This window comes from Colossoma macropomum, unplaced genomic scaffold (assembly GCF_904425465.1).
Source record: "Colossoma macropomum unplaced genomic scaffold, Colossoma_macropomum, whole genome shotgun sequence".
Taxonomy (NCBI): Eukaryota; Metazoa; Chordata; class Actinopteri; order Characiformes; family Serrasalmidae; genus Colossoma; species Colossoma macropomum.
In genome coordinates this window covers 21000431-21014694 of record NW_023494802.1, presented here as the reverse complement: position 1 = coordinate 21014694, position 14264 = coordinate 21000431, and the positions used below count along the sequence as shown (strand labels likewise).

General features: G+C 40.0%; 1 protein-coding gene across 1 annotated transcript in view; it reads right to left on the bottom strand.

The window, feature by feature from the left end:
• The window catches only part of plxnb1a (plexin b1a), a 97019-nt gene extending 83244 nt beyond the window's left edge, over window positions 1-13775 (bottom strand). The window contains exon 1 of the mRNA XM_036591738.1: window positions 13458-13775. The gene's annotated coding sequence lies outside the window, so the exon portion shown is untranslated. The remainder of the gene's footprint in view (window positions 1-13457) is intronic.
• Between the last annotated feature and the right edge of the window lie 489 nt (window positions 13776-14264).

Below are 14264 nucleotides of genomic sequence, written 5' to 3'. Positions count from 1 at the left end.
TCCAAAAAAGGGGTTGGGGTGCTGTGCAAAATGTAAACAAAAAGCAATGATGTGCAAATCATTTAAATGCATATTTAACTGGAAATAGTACAAAGACAACATATCAAATGTTAAAATTGAGAAGTTTTATTGTTTTTTGAAAAATATTTGCCCATTTTGAACATGATGTCAACAACACGTTCCAAAAAAGTTGGGACGGGGACAACAAAAGGCTGGTAAAGTTGTGTAATGACAAAAAAAATACCTGGTGGTTGATTGACAACAGGTCAGTAACATGATTGGGTATAAAAAGAGCATCTCAGAGAGGCGGAGTCTTTCAGAAGTAAAGATGAGGAGGGGTTCACCACTCTGTGAAAGACTGCACGATCAAATAGTGCAACAATTCAAGAATAACGTTTCTTAACGTAAAATAGCAAAGAACTTTGGCACCATTAATGCTGAGCGATATATACAGGTTTTGGCAACATATGCCGCCATCCAGACCACATCTTTTTCAGGGAAGGCCTTGATTATTTCAGCAAGACGATGTTAAACCACATTCTTCATGTATTAAAACGGCTTTGATCCGTATTAAAAGAGTCCAGGTGCTAAAGTGACCTGCCTTCAGTCCAGATTTGTCACCACTGAAAACATTTGACACATTATGAAATGAAAAATACGACAAAGGAGACCCTGAACTGATGAGCAGCTGAAATCCTATATTAAGCAAGAATGGGCAACAATTCTCTTTCAAAACTACAGCAGTGTCTCCTCAGTTCCCAAACGCTTACAGAGTGATGTTAAAAGAAGAGGTGATGAAACACAGTGGTAAACAGGCCCCCGTCCAAACTTTTTTGGAATGTGTTGTTGGCATCAAATTCAAAATGGGCGTATATTGTTCAAAAAAACAATAAAACTTCTCAGTTTCAACATTTCATCTGTTGTCCTTGTACTATTTTCAATTAAATATAGGGTTTAAATGATTTGCACATCATTGTATTTTGTTTTTAATTTACATTTTTGCACAGCATCCAAACTTTTTTGGAAATGGGGTTGTAGTTGTGTCATGAGTTCTTACAGCACATAAACTTTTACTACTATCACCAGCCTCAGTGGACCTGTAGGCTATGTGTGTGTGTGTCCACTGGTGTGACCAATATATTGTATGGCAAAGTAGCCATGACCACAGGTCAAACCCCCTCCAGTGACTCGTAACATGTTGGTTAATGGATTGAAGCCGATGAGAACAGATGCAGCTGTCTGGAGTCAGGCTGTGGATCTGTGGCATACGCCCTGCTCCCTGCGAAGGAGGAGCCATATCTGAAATGGCTGGCAAGCCAAGAGACAAGTGGCACGGTGGCAAAGTGTCAAATTCCCCCCATCTACTGGGACAGGAGTCATACGAGCAAAGAGAATGAAGAACAGATACACAGGATAACCGTCATTACAGCCAAAAACAACAAACAGACATTCAGCACGGGCATTCCTGAAATTCTTTAGTCTGTGTTTATACGGTGGAGAGAATGTTTGGGTTTTGTAAGTAATATCATATTGATCATATTTACCGCTCTACGAAAAGTAATGCATTCATTTTCCTGAAGTGTGAAATCACCTTTTCACAAGTTTGGAATCAGTGAGTGCGTTTACATGCACTTAATAATCCGATAACTGCAGAAAATCAGATTTTGTCAGTAATCCGATCAACTAGTTCACATGCACTTGAGTAATCTGATAATGTGGAAACTCCAGGCCTACATGAGTCAGACTCATGAGTCAGACGGATTTCTGCTTTGCAACCAGCCAGTAAACTCACAGAAGAAGATGCGTGCTTGTATACAGCTTTTCGATCGGATGCACAGATTCCGTGTAGCAATGGAATTTTGCGGAATCTTTTCCCATAGGAATGAATGGGGTGAAAAATTGCATGACAATCTACTGTGCTTCTGCTTGCCCGAACAACACTGTTTCGCATACACTATCTCAGGGCAGGCCCCCAAGCACAAATTCACTGTTGTTCTAACCCGCACTCATCCGTTTGTCGTTTTTTTCCATCCCTCATTTCTCCTGTAGAGACCCATTCATTTTCGCCACCACTCAGACTCCATTAGTTCTTTGCCCGACAGCCACCAAACTACATGTCATGACTCAGGACAGGTCCTCAAGCTATAATCCACAGCCGTACTGACCCGCACTCATCTATGTGTCGTTTTTCATCCCTCATTCCTTCCTTAGAGTCCCACTGATTTTCGCCAACACACAAACATTAAGACTTCTTTGCCCAACAGCCACCAAACCACATATCCTCACTCAGGGCAGGTCCTCAAGCTCCAATCCACAGCCACACTGACCCACACTCCTCTATTTGCTGTTTTTTAATCCCTCGTTCCTCTCATAGACTCCTGTTCATTTTCACACTCAAACAAGACATATACTTTCCTTTGACTGACAGCCAAGAACATGCATGTCTTTACTCAAGGCAGGTCCCCAAACTCCAATCCACAGCCATATTGACCCGCACTCCTCTATTTTTCATTTTTTCATCCCTCATTCCTCCCATAGGGATCCGTTCATTTTTGCCCCCAACAAAGCCCTAATCTTTCTTTTTCCCGACAGCCACCAAAACACACGTACTCACTCAGTGCAAGCTCTAATCCACAGCCATACTGACCCGCACTCCTCTATCTCGTATTTTTTCATCCCTTGTTCATCACATGAACTCCCAATCATTTTCCACAACAAATATCTAACACTTGGCAACTCCCTACGGACAACTAAATACACACCCATACACCATGGCATCAGCCTAGCAGTAATTTGGCAAGGGCATGGCAACTGCCTAGCAACACTTTAGCAACCACCTGGGATATCAGAGTAACCGCTGCACAACCATTCCTTCAGGAATTGCACTTTCCTAGTTTTTGGCTATTTCTTTTGGTCCGTTCATCATGAAATTTACAGACAATGTAAAGGGTAACACGTATTTTCAAATTATGTCAAAAACTGGAAAACAACAAATATGGAGAAAAGAGGACGCAGCGATATAAACAACCATAATAATATTGCCCAGTCATTCTTAAATCTATCAGAACTAAACAAACTGGCAGATTTTAAAGGCATGTGGTGGTGATGAGATTATCTAGGATTATTAAGACGTCTGCAGATAATCTTCTCCATTAAACACCAGCTAACAACTGCTCCAAGCCCTGACTCTCGCCCAGGTCCATATTAAACTGATGGGCCAGGCATCCGGGAGAGACTCTTTCCAACAAAGTAAACACTTCAGCTTTGCCTTAATGAAACGGGTTATTTATGGAGAAGGCCCAGAGGATCAGCATTAGCATGGAAATGTGGCATCTGAAGGTTTAGCCACAAGAGCCCTAGACGCTGGAAGTGGAAATGAGGGGTCCGGCTGGGCTGTAGGAGCTTTAAGCCACTACAAAATGTAATAGTGCAAAGAAAAAAAGATCCTGCAACAAAATTAATATTAAGGTGCAGGTTAGGAACTATTAGCACTGCATGAGGGGCGGGGTTGCAGATTTGGGAGGGGGGGGGTGGGTCACTCGGGTGACCCTCTCGCCTGATGGAATAAAGGAGAAGTATGCAAGGCCTTCACACATGTGACCATAACTAATGAGGAGTAAGTCCTGGGTGGGATTGCCTTTCATACGCACCTCTGGCGAAACACAGACAAGATCTCATACCACAGCACACCCACCCTGCACAGCACCATTAGGAGCTCTGCAATCACGCAACAGTAATTTAGATAGGGCTGCACAGACACACCGATCAGGCATAACGTTATGACCTCCTCCTTGTTTCTACACTCACTGTCCATTTTATCAGCTCCACTTACTATATAGGTGCACGTTGTAGTTCTACAGTTACAGACTGTAGTCCATCTGTTTCTCTGATACTTTGTTAGCCCCCTTTTACCCTGTTCTTCAGTGGTCAAGACCCCCATAGACCCTCACAGAGCAGGTACTATATGGGTGGTGGATCATTCTCAGCACTGCAGTAACACTGACGTGGTGGTGATGTGTTAGTGTGTGTTGCACTGGTGCAAGTGGATCAGACACAGCAGTGCTGTGCAGCTATATAGTAAGTGGAGCTGATAAAATGGACAATGAGCGTAGAAACAAGGACATAATGTTATGCCTGATTGGTGTATATCTGTGTTTATTTGTTAGTATGTTAATCTGTTTATTATTAGGGTAATTTGAAAAAAAGGGTAATTTAAATAAACATTGACTTAAGTAACCAAGAGCCTTTCAAAGACTCCAAGCCACTTTATTGCAAAAAAAAGGAGAAAGCTCTTAATTTGATCTGTCATTTTCTTATGATTCTAAATTAATACTTATAATTTCTTGTATTACTGTTTAACTTTATCACGTCTGTAAAGCACTTTGAGCTGCCACCAACTTGAAAAGTGTTATATAAATAAAAATGATTATTATTATTATTTTATTAGTATCTACTACATTTGAGTACTGCATTTGAAACCTAAACATCGAGCCAATTCTTCTTAAAGCCTGTGAGTGTGACTGTAATACATAAAGACATAAAACATGGTCCAAAAAACTTCCGTGAAATCTGACCTGACACCTTTTAGAGGTGTTGCAGCACTGCACACACACACACACACACACACACACAAACCATATTTTACCATTTCTTTTCTCCTGACTCAGTAATGCTACTTCTTTCAAGTTTAACAAAAAACTAGTACAGGTTGAACTCGCCTTTAAGTTGCATTCAACAAAATGTCTTTTAAATTCACCTTAACACACCTGACCCTAAGCCTAACTCTGAGCTTCACAAGACAATCTGTTAACAATTTGACCATCTGTTGATAATCCATAGGGGTTTATAGAGTACTATCCAAATAAAGTGACACCAAAACTGCTAAGACATAACAAATTATAAATGTTTGTGCCCTTCAAGCTCTGTTTCTTACTGTAAGAGAGGCCAGTAGAACTTAAAATATACATTATCATGATGCAAAACAACAACTAGGGTTGGCTAATCAGCGGCAGTTCACTAAGAGGGTAAATATTAATTATTTTTTGCTCAAGTAATTAAATGTAATCGAGTAATCATGACAGCCCTGGTGTGCTGTTAAACGCAGCTGAGTACAGTAACAGATTTACTGCTGCATGCTGTGGCCATATTGACCAACATAAAATGCTGCCAAAAAGTGTTCCTCTGAGATCTGGAGGGTTTTATGAATCAACATTGATGTAAACTAAATAATTGTGGTCAAAATAACACAGGTTAATATTTAACCATGTTACATCAAGCACTCCGCCTTGTGTTGTCAATTTATAAAAGCATACTGCAGTCACAATACGGTATGCAGCAAAGTACAACACAGTGCCTGATGATATGTTGTCTATACCCACACTCCTGTTACATCAGCACTGATTTAATTAGAGATGTTGATAGATAATAAAAATGTATTACTAGTTAACTGCAATGCATGTCATTTGACGTTTGCTGGATGCTTCTGATTTTTCTGAGAGAATATTAAAAAAACTAAAAATATATATAATATAAATATAATATAAAATACAAATATATAATAAAAATTAAATTTAAGTGACCTGTCTCTTAGTCTCTTTGTTTGGATGACTTTTAAAGTACCGTTTAAGGTTCCACTTGCCATTTTAAGAGAAGAAACAAAACTAAAAACAGTCCAATCACAAACTATGTCAGGTTTGTAAGACATTATTTTAGCATAGAGCAGCATCAGCCTCAGGAAGCATCCACCAACCTTTATGTCATCAAATACCGCAATATTGTGAAAATATCGTAATCGAATTTTATCAATAATGCCCTTTAATTTAAGACTCATACTCTGCACATTGTAAGGTTTACAGGTGTGGCTGTGGGTGTATGTCTGTGTGAGTGATGGTAGGAATGCATCTTTTATTTTATTTTATGTTATTTTATTTTATTTACTACATGTAAATGTTTGATACTGTGCACTGTGAGCTCCTGTAACCAAAACCAAATTCCTCGTATGTGTAAGCAAACCTGGCCAATAAAGCTTGATTCTGATTCTGATCCTGATCCTGATTCCTCTTATACAGGCCTGAAGGAAATGAAAGGCAGCATTCTTCCCAATAACCATGGCTACTATACAGCAAGTGTGAAGACTGATGAAACTGACAGTGAATAGGTAGAAACCTTCCACAGATGTTTGGGTAATTTAATTCCCCTTGCAAGTTTTCATCTGTTTGCTGAATGGTTAAGCGGCTGGATCCTGTACCCGTCATGGTAACTGACTGTGTGTGAAGGTCTTTTGCCATGCAAAACCTCAGAGGCCTTGGAGAAGTAGAATTTCTGTGGGCAGTGAAAGCCTGGCACCAGTAACTAAGTCACAATAGTGATTTCCTGTGGCTTTACCACGGCTCATTATTCACTAGACCGACGGAGTGGACTCTCACTGAAGTGTAATCTGACACCATGCAGTCAACCGCAAGAGAAGTGTTTTGATATCATAGCAAAAGTACAATAAATATCAAGCGAGACTAGAATTTTAGAGCCGATGCTCAAAAAAAATCCAACAGATGGATGTCCTCATATTGTTTGTATGAGCGTGATGTGCTTTCTGCTCTCTCTCTCTCTTAAATTCTTCTGAATGTCTAAACTATAACCCCCCCCGCTCTGAGCACAGAGCTTTTATACAGTGCTGAATCAACACTGGGCACTAAAAACAGCTCCCGGTCTGAGCGCAGGACATATTTTCAGATCTTAACTGACAAAAGATAAAAACAGAACAGAATAAATGTAGACCACCACATCATTAGGAAAGTATTACAATATCAGAATCATGTAGGTAAAACTACCATATTGATTTACAACCCCATTTCCAAAGAAGTTGGGACGCTGTGCAGAATGTAAATAAAACAAAATGCAATGATGTGCAAATCATTTAAACCCTATATTTCATTGGAAATAGTACAAAGACAAGAAATCAAATGTAGAAACTGAGAAGTTTTATTGTTTTTTTAAAAATATATGCCCATTTTGAACTTGATGCCAACAACCAAAAAAGTTGGGACGGGGGCAACAAAAGGCTGGTGAAGTTGTGTAATGCTAAAAAAAAACCTGGTGGTTAATTGGCAACAGGTCAGTAACATGATTGGGTATTAAAGAGCATCTCAGAGAGGCGGAGTCTTTCAGAAGTAAAGATGAGGAGGGGTTCACCACCACAACGTATTTTCATGCAAGACATCTACGGTACATAATATCATTAAAAGATTCAGAGAATCTGGAGAAATCTCTGTATGTGAGGGACAAAAACCAGTATTTGCTGGCCATGATTTTTGGACCCTCAGGTGGCACTGCATTAAAAACAGACATGATTCTGTAGTGGAAATCACTGCATGGGCTCAGAAACACTTCTGAAAACCACTGTCTGTGAAAACAGTTCATCACTGCATCCACAAATGCAAGTTAAAACTCTAAAACGCAAAGAAGAAACCAAATATAAAAAGGATCCAGAAATGCTGCCACCTTCTCTGGGCCTGAGCTCATTTAAAATGGACTGAGGGGAAGTGGAAAAGTGTCCTGTGGTCTGACGAATCAACATATGAAATTCTTTTTGGAAATCATGGACACTGTGTCCTCCAGACTAAAGACCCCTCAGCTTGTTACCAGTGCACAGTTCAAAAGCCAGTATTCATTATGGTATAGGGGGGCATTAGTGCACGTGGCATGGGTGATGTGCACATCTGTGAAGGCACCATTAATGCTGAACAGTATATATACAAGTTTTGGTAACATATGCTGCCATGCAGACAACGTCTTTTTCAGGGAAGGCCTTGATTATTTCAGCAAGACAATGTAAAACCACATTCTGCATGTATTACAACAGCATTACTACATATTCAAAGAGTCCGGGCGCTAAACTGACCCGCCTGCTGTCCAGACCTGTCACCACCGATAACATCTGGTGCATTATGAAATGAAAAATACGACAAAGGAGACCCTGAACTGGTGATCAGCTGAAATCCTGTATCAAACAAGAACAGGAAAACATTTCACTTTCAGAACTACAGCAGTGTCTCCTCAGTTCCCAAACACTTACAGAGTGTTGTTAATAGAAGAGGTGGTGAAACACAGTGGTAAACAGGGCCCCGTCCCAACTTTTTTGGAACATGTTGTTGGCATCAAAATCAAAATGGGCAAATATTTTTCAAAAAACAATAAAATTTCTCAGTTTCAACATTTGATATGTTGTCTTTGTAGTATTTTCCAAGATTACATGATTTGCACATCATTGCATTCTGTTTTTATTTACATTCTGCACAGCGTCCCAACTTTTTTGGAAATGGGGTTGTAAAAATATTAAATCAGTTGGTCTCAGCCTTCAAACATGATCATCTCCTGATCTGCTGGAACGAAAACCTGCAGCCACGCCAGGCCTTTGAGCGTAAAATAGGACACCCCTGGTTTAAAGGAGAACCCCACAGGTTTTTCAAATTATCTGCATAATTAAAAGGCTAACATGCAAACAAAGTCAATCAGAGTGGTTTGATGTGAAATGCTCCATTCTGGAGAAACTCAGAACTGTTTACAGTGGTGGTGAAGGGAACCAGATGTCTGCAGAGTTTAATGCCTTTAAAATCTCCCACACAGAAAGTTGGTACATTAAATGGCTATGAATATACTGTCTGATGCGTGAGACATTGTTTTATGAAAGCTTTGAGAACAAAAACGTTGGCCTAAAATGTATTTTTCAAAAACCATTCATGGCAAAGAGGTACATGCAGGGCATTGAGAGAAAAAATAGTCCCCAAAGAGAACAACTCTTTCAGCTTTACGATTATTTTATGATTGTCTGCATTACATGTTTCTCTGCAATCAATGAGTCCGTATACATGCACTCAATAATCCGATCATAATCGGATTTCTGCAGTTATCCGATTATTCAAATGGTCATGTAATCACCATATTCTGGTTAAGAAATCTGATAAAGAGGCCGGATTCTAGCTCAGTAATCAGATTTCTCAGTGCATTTAAACTCTTACTCTGATTTTTTTTGGATTTCTCAGTCTGCGCATGTGCGAGATCAGACAGAGGACGTCGCGAGACGCAGCAAAACACTGTTGGAGCGGCGCTGAAACCAAACAATAAATAAAGGATTTAAATATTCTTCATCTTTTAGATGATTTAAGTTCATATTTTCAGGTAAAGTGGCGCCATGTTTTAAAAAAAACAGCGGCATGAAGTTTGAGTTTTATATTACATTTACGTTACGTCTTCTTCTGTGAGTCTACTGGCTGGTTGTAAAGCAGATACCTGATTACTGTCTGACTCATGTAGACCTGGAGTTTCCCCACGATCTGCTTACTCAAGAGCATGCAAACGTGTTGACCGGTTTACTGACAAAATCTGATTTTCTGCAGTTATCGGATTATTAAATGCATGTAAACACACTCAATGAGTTTACACCTCCACTCTGAATGACTTTGTTTTACATCTCAAAGACGGAGTTATGCAGAAATTAGTAAAAAATCAGTGGAATATCTGCATTTTACCACCCACATGGATCTAGTCCTGGTTCCTACATTTTATATTTACTGATCCTGTTATGCTAAACACTTTAGCTTCAGTAGAAAACTTAAAAAGGGATATATATACACTTTAGTGAAAATGTATAAATGAATAAAAGTGAGAGAAAAAAGAAAGCATCCAGAACAATAAGTAGAGATACCTCAAATCATATCAAGTATCTACATGAGTGGACACCCGTCTGGATCAGTTTTCTCAGGCCACCTGTTAACCCTCCCTGGACGTCCAGTGTCATATACAACCCCTGCCGCCCTGGTGAGCTGAGCGGAGAGCTCCCCCAGACTGAGAGGTGACGAGTTTAATCTGATCTCACAACTACAGAGCATGGAAAACAGCTGGACATCAATCTGAATTCATAAAGGAGAAGGAAAAGAGTAGAAACAGAAGATGCATATTGGAGATCCTCCACTTGAAAGCTCTTACTCTCATCCATTGTGAACCTTAAAAAATAATTCCACTGATTTTTAACAGATTTCTGCGTAATTCAGTCTCTGACATGTAAAACACAGTCATTCAGAGCTGGTTGATTGCAGAGAAACTTATCAACTCAAATTTCTTTACAATGGTGGTGATAGGAACCGGGGGTCACAATGTCTGCAACTCAAATATACCCACTGACTATTCAAAATGACCATGTCTTCTGAGATTTTATATGTAATGATGATAAGTATATGAAAAACAGAGGTAAATTAAATAAAAAAACATGTTTGCTTTGGTAACGATTTTATGTTATAACCCCGTAAATGTGCCTCTCCATCGTGAACAGATTTTAAAAATATATATTTTAGGCCAAAAACCTTCTCAAAACTATCACCAAACAATGTCTCAGGTATTAGGCAACATATTTATAACCATCTCATGTAAAAGCTTTCAGAGATCTGGTTCTTTTCACCACAGTTGTGAACAATTCTGACTTGGCAAGTTTCTCTAAACACATTTCATGCCAAACCTCTCTGAGTGACTTTGTTTGCATTTTATTAATTTAATTATACAGAAGTTAAAAAAAAATGTGCGCATTCCCCTTTCAGTCGTCTACTCCAAGCTCGTCTAGGCTATTTGATTATAAAATGCCCTTTCAGGATCTTGGCCCAGTTCTCTTGACATATGGTGGCTTACAGAATACAGTCACCAGTCAGATAGAAAAGAGTGATCATTAAGCATGGACAGATACACCGATCAGGCATAACATTGTGACCACCTCACTGTCCATTTTATCAGCTCCACTTACTATATAGGTGCACTTTGTAGTTCTACAGTTACAGACTGTAGTCCATCTGTTTCTCTGATACTTTGTTAGCCCCCTTTTACCCTGTTCTTCAGTGGTCAGGACCCCCATGGACCCTCACAGAGCAGGTACTATTTGGGTGGTGGATCATTGTCAGCACTGCAGTAACACTGACGTGGTGGTGGTGTGTTAGTGTGTGTTGTGCTGGTCTGAGTGGATCAGACACAGCAGTGCTGCTGGAGTTTTTAAACACCTCAGTGTCACTGCTGGACTGACAATAGTCCACCAACCAAAAATATCCAGCCAACAGTGTCCTGTGGGCAGCGTCCTGTGACCACCGATGAAGGACTACAGGATGACCAGCACAAACTGAGCAGCAGCAGATGAGCTATCGTCTCTGACTTTACATCTACAAGGTGGACTGACAAGGTAGGAGTGTCTAATAGAGTGGACAGTGAGTGGACACAGTGTTTAAAAACTCCAGCAGCACTGCTGTGTCTGATCCACTCAGACCAGCACAACACACACTAACACACCACCAGTGTCACTGCAGTGCTGAGAATGATCCACCACCCAAATAGGTACCTGCTCTGTGAGGGTCCATGGGGGTCCTGACCACTGAAGAACAGGGTAAAAGGGGCTAACAAAGAACTACAAAGTGCACCTATATAGTAAGTGGAGCTGATAAAATGGACAATGAGCATAGAAACAAGGAGGTGGTCATAATGTTATGCCTAATCGGTGTTATTGATCCCAATTCCAGTACCAGTAACAACCTAGCTAATATAAGAATGATCAGAAACTGTACACATGCCCTGCATGAATATATGTCTGTCCTGTAAGAAAGACTAATTGACTATGAATGCTGATGAAATACACTCAATGAAATGTATGAGCTGCATGACATATGTGCAAAGTTTGCAAAGTCATCATGAGATTACATTGTGTTTGGGGCGGCATTGCTAATTTTTATATGACCAACACTGACAGAATACTTTAGTACCTGTGCCAGTATCAGTCTGGTAACAGAAGCGGTGCGTTTAATGGTCTTGCAGACTCAAATCCTCTCTAATAAGCTTAACTTACATTATAAACAGCAAATGTGGTGGCTGAGTTCACTTTAACTGTCTAATGTTTTATCTCAACTCACAACAGTCATGTTTAAAACTGCAAAAGTGACCATTCAAAAGTTGAATGGTGAAAGAAAAAATGAAAATCCGACTATGACACAAATACCCACACTTGATTTGGCTTTAACAAGCTGTAAACTGCAACACGGCCCAAGTCTAACTCAGTTTACACTCAAGTCTCTCCTACACCCTAAATTCTTCAGTGAATCCCAGAATAATGCTGGTCTGAGGCTCATGTGAGGGACAGTTTGAGCTTCCTCAGTAAATTCCTCCGGCAGTGAGGGGAGCAAATGGGACCAGCCACACACTGACATTGACAACCAGTGCAGCTGAACACAGATATCCATTTCAGTTCAAAGTGATGGGTGTGAGCTCTCATTATCCAGTTTCATTACCTAATGTGAAAATAAGCTATTTCGACTCAGACAGGCTCAGAACTGCCTGCTGTTTCAACAGGCGGTGCGTATTTCTTATAGAAGTTGTTACGTTAATATAGCTAATGCTCAGATTCTCCTTATCGCTGCTGTCGGAAGAAAACCTTGTATCTCCATTTTTGATGTCTTTCAGTTTTTGACATAATTTGAAAATACCCGTTACCCTTTATGTTGTACGTAAATTTCATCATGAATGGACAAAAGGAAACGGCCCAAAATGACTTGGAAAATATTCTGGTTCCATTGACTTACATTCAAAGTGAAGTAGGTTTTTTCCTTCTCCTGTAAAGTTACCATTTTGGATACAAGATTTTCTTCCAACATCAACGAGATATATGTGTGTATATAAGAAGAAAACCTTGTATCTCCATTCAGTTTATGGCATAATTTGAAAGTGTCTGTTGCCCTTTACATTGTATGTGAATTTCATGATGAATGTACCAAATAAACGGCCCAAAATGACTTGGAAAAACGTCTGGTTCCATTGACTTACATTCAAAGTAAAGTAGGTTTTTTCCTTCTCCTGTAAAGTTTTCTCCCCACAACAGCGAAATGCCAAACTTACGGCAAGTCAGCTTTTCATTCAGAATCCTCGCTACAACCTCATTAATGGACTTTGTCTGTGGAAATAATGTGTCTCAAAAAGCCAAAATACGTCTATTTTGTTAGCGTTATCCTTGTATATCTTCATTTTCACAAATCCAGCAGCTAAAATCTGCCCTTTAGCACAGTTTAGCTAGTTTCACTGGTCGTTAATACGGTTATTTTGGTCGTAATAGAAGAGAAACACGAACAGAAAACGGTTAAATAACAGTTATGTCTCACTGCTCCTGTCAGAAAGACTCAGAGTCGACTGTGTTCAGTCTTAGAAAGCTCGTTCATTCAGACACACCGTTGAGAAGCACATTAAAAAAGTTTGGGCGTTGCTTCGCGTCAGATTTAACACTTTTAACGCTTTAACACGTCAAAACTGTCCAAGTCTCGGTGTTGTGTTTGAGATGTTTTCCTCCATTTTAGCAAAACCGCACAGAAACACCTGTAATTCGTGCGTTAATAAGCGGCAGAAAAACACATTTCAGCTTAAATACGACCACAGAGGAAACCGCTTACCTCCACATCGCTGCAGCAGCTTTAAACCTGGCTGAAAACGGGAGCAGCTTCGATTTCACGCCGCTATTCCGGTTAATCCAAACTCCTGTCAGCCGCCATTCAAACGGGGCGGCCGTTCACTCCTCAGCGCTCACGGCGAGTGACGGTTGGGCATTGAGGCGCACGTGCGCTCCTGTTCTGTCCGCGCTTTCACTCAGAGGCGTCGAGGCTGCGGCACATTTAGCGAGATAACTGGCATCCTTTCCGCTTTTACAGACTCTAAAACTCGAAGGACCGCAGTCTGTCTCGTCCTCTCTCGATATGCGGGACGTTTGAAGAGAATAACGGGGAGCAGCGGACCCGTACTCAGGCGCTCTGCCGTTACTGTCCACTGCTGACACCCAGCGGCCAACAGAGGCACAGCCGGTCTGAGCGAGTTGAGAAGATGCTTTATTTTCATTGCGCAGGTTAGCAATCCTGACGGTGCATACAGAAAAAAACGATTAAACTAGGAATAAAACAAAAATATAGGCGAATAAATATAAAATGCAAGATATTAGAGAAAAAACTATATAATTTAAAATGATAAAAAAAGTAAAAAATCAAATCAAATCAAATCCCGTTTATTGTCACATCACATTTACAGGTGGAAAGTGAGTGACAATCTTAGGTTTGTAGCCCCCTTATATATATATATATATATATATATATATATATATATATATATATATATATATATATATATATATATACCGACTCTGAATATACACATGTACACAATGTGCACTAGTATTGCAATGTTCAGTCATACAGTAATAAGCTATGAAA